Here is a 9,913-nt window from a genome sequence, read left to right on the forward strand (position 1 = left end):
TACTTCACATTTTTCTTTCGATTTTACCTAATTTTACATAGTCTCTTAATCAGTTTCAAAGCATGTCTGTTCATTATTCATTTGATTGAATGTTTTGGTTCATTATCATTATTTTGCTTCAGCTTGCTTTAGCAGGCCGATAACAGAAAGACAGACAGAGTACCATCCCTTCCTCCACTCAAGCAGTCTCTCTCACTATACACAAAAAAAAAAATCTTTTCAACAGCCTCCTAAGACTGTAACTAAATAAATCATAGTCTAGAACCCTTAATAGTTCACAAATTTTAAAATACAAATGTTTTACTCAAATTAGTACCATTACAACAATCTAAAATACATTATGCTATGAGCATTTCTAAGGTTATCTTTAGTTTAAATACTCAATTCACCTAACCTTTGTTATCCAGAAATTTCTCTTGACTCATCACAAGCTGTCTTCATCTTTAGCCACCACCATGTCTAACGACCTTCAGGAGTTAAAACTATCTTACAGACATATTATTTCAATATCAACTACTATAATATTTTCCCTTGCCCATAAGGCAACCAGCATCATGTTCCTGATATAAATTAAGTTTTGTTACTGTCTCCACAACAAATAATGACAATCACCTCACGGTCTCAGCTGGCTCTTGAAAGCCCATTCCCATCAGCTCTTTATCTATAATCTTCATCAGGGTGTTGTCCCCTGGCATTGTTGCAGACACGTGTCATAATGAAAAGCAAGCCATACAATGAATGCGGTTTCTGGTGAGTGGGTATAGAGGAACTCACATTTCTGGGTCAGACTGCCGTAACTCCTCACAGCTCATCTCCCCTCTCAGTGATCTGCTGATGCTGGTGGCCACAGTCATCCGCTGCACTCTCATACCCATCTCACATAACACATCTCCATTCTGGAGGTGCCCAGTGTCGGTGTGACCCCCTGCCTTAGGTTGACCTCTGGCCAAAGGTTCTTACCCGTCTTTGAGTAGTCACTTGGTAACCGTGCACACTGGTAACCGCTCTTTCCCATCACAAAATCAGTTTTCTTCAACAGACTCAGTTGTTTTCTGGGGCTTAGGAAAGGCACATTCAAGAGTCACCAGAGCACTCTGGACTGCCTAATAGTGTTAACACAGGGAGACAGGTTAATAACAGCAGTATTTAATCACTAAAATCCATTAAACATCTTCAGATCAGCAAAATCGCAATACTGAGCTTATACTCGGTGAATTTAGATCAACCGTCCATTCAGTGTACTGTTACATCTGTAGCCGGAGCCATTAGCCCTGTTTCATGGTGGAGGCTAAAATGAGACAAAGAAGTTACTGGCCCTGAATTAAACTAGTCAAAAACATCACTTCTATCGTTTAAGACTTTTTTAAAAGTCATTTAGTTTTACTTTTAAAAACATTTACAAATTTCCCTTTAAATGTATGAAATCTGAACGGCCTATAGCATGATTTCTTTTAACATCTCCATGTCTATGATTTTTCAACTAAAACACTGTGCTTCACTATAAATAGCTTATTATCACTTATGACACAGGCTCAGATAACAGCTTTTAGCTGACATTGAATGAGAGAGAGACTCTGAGGCATTCAGGACTGGTACACTGCACTCTCATTACTTCTAAAATCAATCTTTATCTACCATCTTTTAACTCTGGCCCAGCTTAAGGCATCTTTGCCAGAATTTACATGTATTTTCAAACAACCATATTTTATATTTGTCTTTTGCCCACATCAGGGAATTGAGACATTACAAATTTCACTCAGATCGTGTCTGTGTCGCACTGGACGTCTCAGCCACAGCACACACCAGATTCAGATAAGCAAACTGTTTCAGCCAATCACAAGCTTATCTTTGGAAAGCAAAACATCAGCTCCTAGTTCTTTCATGGTCAACTATTCCTCCACGTTCAAAACACTAACAATCTGTTTGTTTAATCAGATGCCTTTCTACACATTTTACATTTAGCAACTGTTCATCCAGTAATACTGCTTCTACTTATTTGATCACATTTCATCTCAATTTTAGTTGTCAAGTTCTCAATTATCATCTAAACCCTTTTTAAAGTGTTCCATTAACACACATTCATTCCTTTAGTTACTTTTATGTATTTTGCAACTCATATTTTTAGTCATTATCAGTAATTTTACATCAACCTGTATTCATCAATTCACTTATAAAAAAAATATTATTATAGATCTTTCCTTCAAAAGGATTCCCTTAAGAATTCAATATTTTGACCTTATTTTAGTTTTATCTCTTATTCTTTCTCAGACAAAAACTTTGATATCGTCATTTAAACACTGATATACTTTCAAACCCACATTAATACTAGAAATTTCTGTTACTTTCACTTTTTTTTTTCACCTTCTGAGTGGCCATTTACAATTACGGCAAAATTGCCCTGCTGACCATAATTAAAACACTCTCTGTCATCTGGTGGGTTCATGTGTCAGCCTCAACAACAGCAGCACACACCTTGCCTATAGTTTGATCATTGAGCTTGCAAACGGCTCCAACTTACTGCACACCCTTGAAGCAGTGTGTCCCAATCAGGAATGTAAACACAGCCACTGATAAGCAGTTCTCTGTATTCTTTTGACAGATTCAATTACAATAGCCAAATCATAATTTCATCATTATCATTGGCAGCACATTAATTTTCATAAGCTGCACAGAAAATCACTCAACATATTCTAAGGGGTTTTCACAATGTTTCTGTTTAACTTGAATCACATTTGTCCAAGGAAATGATCCCCGACCCATAATTACATTTACTTGCTTATTGTAATCATCGTAAGCAATACGAGGCTAAAAATTTAAAATTTTCAGTTTCTTTCTTTGTTTAGCCAGTCAAGTTGTTGTTTAAATTTCCGAACAGAATCAAAACCCTGAATACCCATTAACATAATAATTTCTCCACATTTATTTGAAGTCAGAGCTTCAGAACACAGCTGCTTACAGCATTTGCTCTCTTCTGTCTCACTATTTGTTTCAGGACTGTTCAGGTTATTGATCAAGTTACTCAATTTGTCTGCCATATCTTAATAACAGTTCAAACTCACCTGAAGTTATTGCAGAAATGGAGGCGGCGATCTTTGAACAACACAGCTTGGCTTCTGCGTGATGAAACTGCAAAGTATACTCCAACATGACAGTTACATATACTGGTCCACGCCAATTTGGGTCACAACTTTTATTTTTCTCTTGGGATCATTCCTGATGCATCCCTGGCAAACAACCCTATTTTTGTTAGTATCCCTAACTGCCTGATTCACTAAATTCGGGGATCCCCTATCTGAGATGGAAGAGATGGAGTAGGTTTGCGGCGCCCTGGACCTTCAATCCAGGGACGTACTCTGCTGGGGTGTTGCTACACCAACAATGCCCATCGGGGCCCCCACAGAGCACGCTTCGCTTGCGCTGTCTGCTCTTGTTAACTTTAAACAATGCTATCAGCGACTTCTTATACTTTTAACTTAGTATAATTAATCTTCACCCTCCTCATCGGAGTGAAGCTCTTCCGTCCCCCTTCACAATCTCTTCCATACAGACAGTACTATCAAAAAATAAAATCTTTCTACCTTGTTTGCTGATTTGCCAGGGGTGTCTACAAGAATAATTGCCCGCCGCATCCTCCACCATTACTGTTAGGGGTTAACAGTTTAGGACCCATGGACCAGATGTTTGAAAACAAGACCCGGAGTCAGAATTATAAAAAATTGAAGAAAAGTTTTACTGAAGATAGTTTGCAGTTTCATCAGCAGAAGTCAGCTTCAAGACTCACACAGGAGTTCGTAGGCCGCCCCCCTTACAGTTACAAAGATCACAGCAGTTATACCATTTCCAAGGTCTAAGCTACGTCATTACTTACAGGCTGAATGATTCTCATTGGCCAAGAAATTGATAAACATAGTAATTTTCCACACATATACAGATAGACAGAAGCATATCTCCATAGATTATGCTGCTGACACTCGGACCCTGAAGTTAGGCACGTCGTGACCTTCCAGGTCGCAAATTTGGGTTGCTGGGTGCCAGCATGTCTCGAACAACAACTCAGTCAATCTCCAATAATGCCAGTGGTTCCTTAACCTGTAAGCAAGAAGACTAACACACACACCGACACACATCTTTTCCAAGGTTGGATTCGGCCAGGCTTTAACTATAAACAGGAGTCTCGTCTCAAAACATCAAGATAACAAGTTCTTTCTCTCAGGATAGGACACTTTAGTCTAAATGGAAACTATAGGATTTAACTGACAAATGGTCCCTTAAACTATAGACTTCAATGACCCCTATGTGTTTTAACATGTTGAAGACCTTTCTCAAACACAAAACCAGTCCCTATTTAATTTCTGGAAGCAATGGACAAGTAATGTAAATAGTAAATAGGCAAGCAATGTTACTACATCCAAATATCAAATACTGACATTAAAGAATACATGAAAATAACATTTCAGTAATCACACTGGTAACTTCTATAACAAAGTCAAATCTCCAGAGAAGTCATCCAACTCATGTGATATTTAGAAGGAAAAAAAAAAATACTGATTAATACCTTGATTATATTCACTTCTTACAAATACACTGAAGCAGCAGTGGATTCCAATCCACCCCCTTCACTCTGGTGAGGAGAGAGCTGTCAGGGAAATAACCTGTGCTCTGACTGGGGTAGAGAGCACTTTAGGAATATACCCATGTCTCGGCTGTTAGGTCCAAACTCGAGACAGGACGCGCTCGAAGACAGCACGTGCAGATCGCCCACTCTCTTAACTGAAGCGAGCGCCAGTAAAAGAGCGGTTTTGAGCGAGAGGTGCTTCAGGTTGGCAGACTGAAGTGGCTCAAATGGGGCGCCCTTCAGTGTTTCCAGGACCGTGGAGAGGTCCCACATAGGTACGGAGGGGGGCCGCGGAGGGTTTAGTCTCCTCGCCCCTTTAAGGAAGCGGACGACCAGGTCGTTTTTCCTTAGTGAATGCCCGGCCACGGGAGCGTGGAATGCCGCTATAGCCGCCACATATACTTTAAGCGTGGAGGGGTGCGACCCGCATCCAGCAGCTCTTGTAAAAAGGTGAGTATACTGTGTATCTCGCACGAGTGTGGGCTCAGGTTTCTAGCGGCACACCAGCTAGAGAACACTCTCCATTTCTGCGCGTAGAGGCGTCTGGTTGACGGCGCTCTAGCTTCAGCAATGGTTTTTGCCACTTTATCTGGGAGATCCCCCGGTACCCGTTGAGCGGCCATACATGAATTGTGCTGAGCCCACAGAATTAGACTCCTGGCCATGTTGTGCAAGGTGTTTGACCTGAGTCCGCCTTGGCGGTTTATGTAAGCCACCACTGTCATGTTGTCCATTCGGACTAGGACGTGATCGCCTTTCAGGTGCGGGAGCAAGGCTTTGAGTGCTAGAGCAACCGCTCTCATCTCCAGACAGTTTATGTGTAGGCGCTTCTCTGGGCTCGACCAAAGGCCAGAGACGGGCCTGCCCTCGTAGAGGGCTCCCCAACCTAGGTTGGAGGCGTCTGTCGTGACCACCTTTCTCCTCGAAATCACACCTAAACTCACGCCCGACTGGTACCAGTCGACAGCTTTCCAGGGAGTCAGGGCTTTGATGCAGCCGCGACTCGCTTTGATCAGTAAGTGGCCGGAGCGCCACCCGTGAGCTGGTACACGGCTGTTTAGCCAGCGTTGGAGAGCGCTCTGTGAGGGGGGTACTGCTTCGACAGCACCCTTTTCTAACAGTTTGAGCACCTCGGTGCGGAGAACATGTGAAACATCTTTTCTCACTCTCGTCTCGACCACGGCTGAAAAACGCGGCGGTCTGCGAGCAAACTGTAGCGAGTAGCCGTGTTTTATTATGTTCAACACCCATATTGATATGTCGGGGATAGCCTCCCAGTATAGCTAGGGGTTGAATAAAGGCTGGGGACGGGTCGCTGTGAGATAGGGACCCGGCCGCCAGGCCGTTTTGAGCTATAGATGCCGTGTATACAGCGCTCATGAGCGGGGGCACGCGCTGTAAAGCGGGCGCACTCATATTCACGTTCCCAGCATGTGTTTGAGGGAAAACTGATGCGGGAACAGTTTTTATGTGTAGCTGTGTGGGCTGAAGAGTGGGCACAGGATCTACGTTTAATATTTCTCCCGCGCTGGATGGGGGGAGAGTGAGCGTCGAGTTGACTGTGTTTGTGTGTAGGGTGCGTGTTGTAAAACAGCTACCTTTATTAATTTTTCCGCGTGAGCGGGGGAGGCATTTGTGACTGTGGGGACAGAGCTTATGTGCAGGGGTGCGTGCATGACAGCAGGCACGCGCGCTACATTTATGTGACTTCCAGCCTGAGCTGGGGAAATATTTGAAACTGTGGTAACAGTGCTTATGTGTAGGGGTGCGCACATTGTCGCGGGCACGTGACCTACAGGTGACACAGACAGAAAAGGGCTCTTTTTGTGCTTTGTGTGTGTTGCCATAAAAATGGCGTTTGTTTGCAGGTGAGCGAGTTTTGTAACCGGCACATTGACTGCAGTGTAGACATTTTCGGCCGCCTGAAAGGAGGGAGCCGGGAAATGTTTGAAAAGCTTGGGGGAGGTCGGTCCGGCCTCGGCGGGACTCAAACTCACCCTTTTTCTCCCTGTTTTTAGGAAGACTTGCGAGGTTCGGGGTCCAACGCAATCTTGGGTCGGGGTCCCCGCCTCTCAGGGAACTGTCGGCGCCTAGCGGAGCGAGAGCGGTGACGAACTTCAGCCGCCAGCCGGGACTGAGTGGCCGTCGGTGCTGCCTTTACCTGTGAAGGCGGCGGCACCTACTTCTGGCAGCTTGACGCTGAGCTGGAGCGCTTGGGCAAAAACTGGCGCATAGCCTGCGATGCTTTTTGAGCCTCAGTGAAGCGCTCGGCGAAACCTTTAACTGCTGGCCTGAATAATCCACCAGAGGAGATCGGTGCGTCGAGGAAAGCCGCCTTGTCTGAGTCTTTCATCTCTGTCAGCGTGAGCCAGAGGTGTCGCTCAAGAACAGTCAGGTTCGCCATGCTGCGGCCGATGGACTGGGCTGTTGATTTAGTGGCTCGCAGGGCCAGGTCTGTGGCGCTGCAGAGGTCCTTGAAAGCCTCAGGGTCAGGACCAGACTCGTCCATAGAGCGGAGAAGTTTGGCCTGAAACACTTGTAAAACAGCCATGGTGTGGAGCGCCGAGGCAGCTTGGCCGGCGGCGGCATACGCGCGACCGGCGAGAGCTGACGTAACGCGGCAGGGCTTCGACGGATGAGAAGCGTTGGACTTCCATCCGGCAGCAGAGGGCGGGCAGAGGTGGGCGGCCACCGCTTCTTCCAGGGGAGGCATTGCCTCATATCCTTTATCCTTCGCGCCGTCCACAGAGGAGAACATCGGAGGAAAAGAGTGTTTCAAGCGAGCTGAGTGTGGCACTTTCCACGACTTAGAGAGCTCGTCATGAACTTCAGGGAAAAACAGGGCGGGTCTCTGTTGGGGGGCCTGTCGGTGCCCTTGCAGGAACCACTCGTCGAGCCTGCTGCGTGCAGGCTCCTCAGGGGAAGACCACTCAATGTCGAGGTCTTCGACGGCTCTGGAGAGAACGCGGATCATTTCGGCGTCCAAACTCGCTCTAGTGCCGGCTTGAGTCGACGGTGGGGGGCCAGAAGTAGAGCCCGTCCAGTCGTCGCAGTCAGATGCAGCAATAGAAAGGCTGTCATCTTTGTCCTCCTCGTCGTCCGAAGCTCCAAAGGAGACGAGACCCGCCGCTTGCACAGAGGGGCGCTGGTCCACCTGGGTGAACTGGACTGGTGAGGGGGAATCATCCAGAGAGAGCGAAGCACGCGGGGACTGGCCCGGCGTGACATCACTCATGTCCGTCCGCTCAGGCATCCTTTGCGAGCGCCGCTTTTTCTTGCGCGGCTCCAGCAAAGGTGGAGAGAGAGCGGGAGGGGCGGGGTCGTCCTCAGTGTAGACGGCAAGGCGAGCCCGCAGTGTGGGGAGATCCATAAGGTCGCACTCAGGGCAGCCGCCCTTGGCGAGCGCAGCTTCTGCATGGTCCCGGCCCAGGCACGAAGCGCAGAGGATATGTCGATCTCCCCCGAAGAGAGGTCCTCTGCACGAGGCGCAGCATGTGCGAGGCATTTGAAAAAACGCCTCGCGAAATTTCTCTTTTAGAAATGTGTACGTGACACTTGTAGGAAATGAAAAGGATATGGCGCGCCGGAATGGCTCAGCAGGACAGCGTGAAGGCGGCGAAGGAAGCCGGCGTCCTCAATCTGCGATGCAGTCGCTAATCCCGCTGGTGGTGCCTGTCAACGGCGGCGAAGGCTTCGATTTCCGGAGTCCAGCGAAGTGGAGGTTCACTGAAGGAGATAGATCTGGCTATGACAGCTTGGGAGGCTATACTTATAGCCTCTGGCCATGCCCATTCTGGCGGGCTATGACGCGTCAGGGCGCGAATTGCCCTGATTGGACCGCGCGTCTGAGCCGCCCTGTCATAGGTTCATGCAGTTGCCGCAGCACAGCCAATGACCGCGTTCGCCACTCATCTGTGTGTGTTGTGCAGCTACACTGCGTTTTAAAAAAATTTGGCTTCATATTCTCGAGAAAAGGAGTTTTCCCATAGTGTAAGCTACTTACGCAATAGGAGAGACCTCTTGTAAGGGAACTGTTTTATATCAATATTCTAATCAATATTTTCAAACAATGATTTCATAAGACTGTATATGAAAAACTATGTAAAAAAAAGTATATTTAATAGGCTACTCGATCAAAAGAGTTAACACAACTACAAGCCAAGTATACTTTGACTACTTAATTATACTTTTAAGTATATCTCGATCAAAAGATTGAGTACAAGTACTGGCCAAATATACTTGGACTTTTCTCTCAGTATAAGTCAAGTACACTTAAGTGTAATTTTAAGTATATTTCTGAGAAGTACATAAAGTATATTTTTGAGAAGTATATAAAATGTAGACTGAAAGTATACTTTCTTATGTTTAGTTTAAAAGAAGTATACTAATAGATCATCTACCTTTTCTGTCAAAATTAATAGAAAAGGCAGTATCCTTTATAGTATGTATCGGCAGTATCGGTTACAGTATGTTCCTTTTTAGAAAGAAATGGTATCTGCAAGGATTTCCAGTCAGGATTTAGACCATATCATAGTACTGAGACAGCTCTCATTAGAGTTACAAATGATTTGCTCTTATCATCCGATCGTGGTTGTATCTCTCTATTAGTGTTACTGGATCTTAGTGCTGCATTTGATACCATCGACCACAACATTCTTTTGAATAGACTCGAAAATTGTGTTGGCATTGGTGGAATTGCACTAGCATGGTTCAAATCATACTTATCTGACCGTTATCAGTTTGTAGCAGTAAATGAATGTCATATCGATCAAAAGTTCAGTATGGAGTACCACAAGGCTCAGTACTAGGACTGTTCACCCTGTACATGCGGAAGCATGGAATTAATTTTCACTGTTATCTGATGATACTCAGCTCTATATTTCTACACGCCCCGACGAAAAGCACCAATTCACAAAATTAATGGAATGCATAGCTGATATAAAAATTTGGATGACTAGTAATTTCCTACAACTTAATTCTAAAAAAACAGAGTTTCTAATTATTGGGCAAAACACCTCTGCATGTATTAACCCAGAATACTGTCTAACAATTGATGGCTGCTCTGTCAAACCTTTGTCGACGGTTAGGAACCTCGGTGTGCTCTTTGATACCAATCATTCATTTGAAAGCTACGTTTCTAGTATCTGTAAAACCGCATTCTTCCATCTTAGAAATATATCTAAATTACGACATATGCTTTCAATGAAAAATGCGGAACAATTAGTTCATGAGTTCATGACCTCAAGGCTAGATTATTGTAATGCTCTACTAGGTGGTTGCCCTGCACGCTTAATAAAC

This window comes from Abramis brama (assembly GCF_963993115.1).
Source record: "Abramis brama genome assembly, chromosome: 2".
Lineage (NCBI taxonomy): Eukaryota > Metazoa > Chordata > Actinopteri > Cypriniformes > Leuciscidae > Abramis > Abramis brama.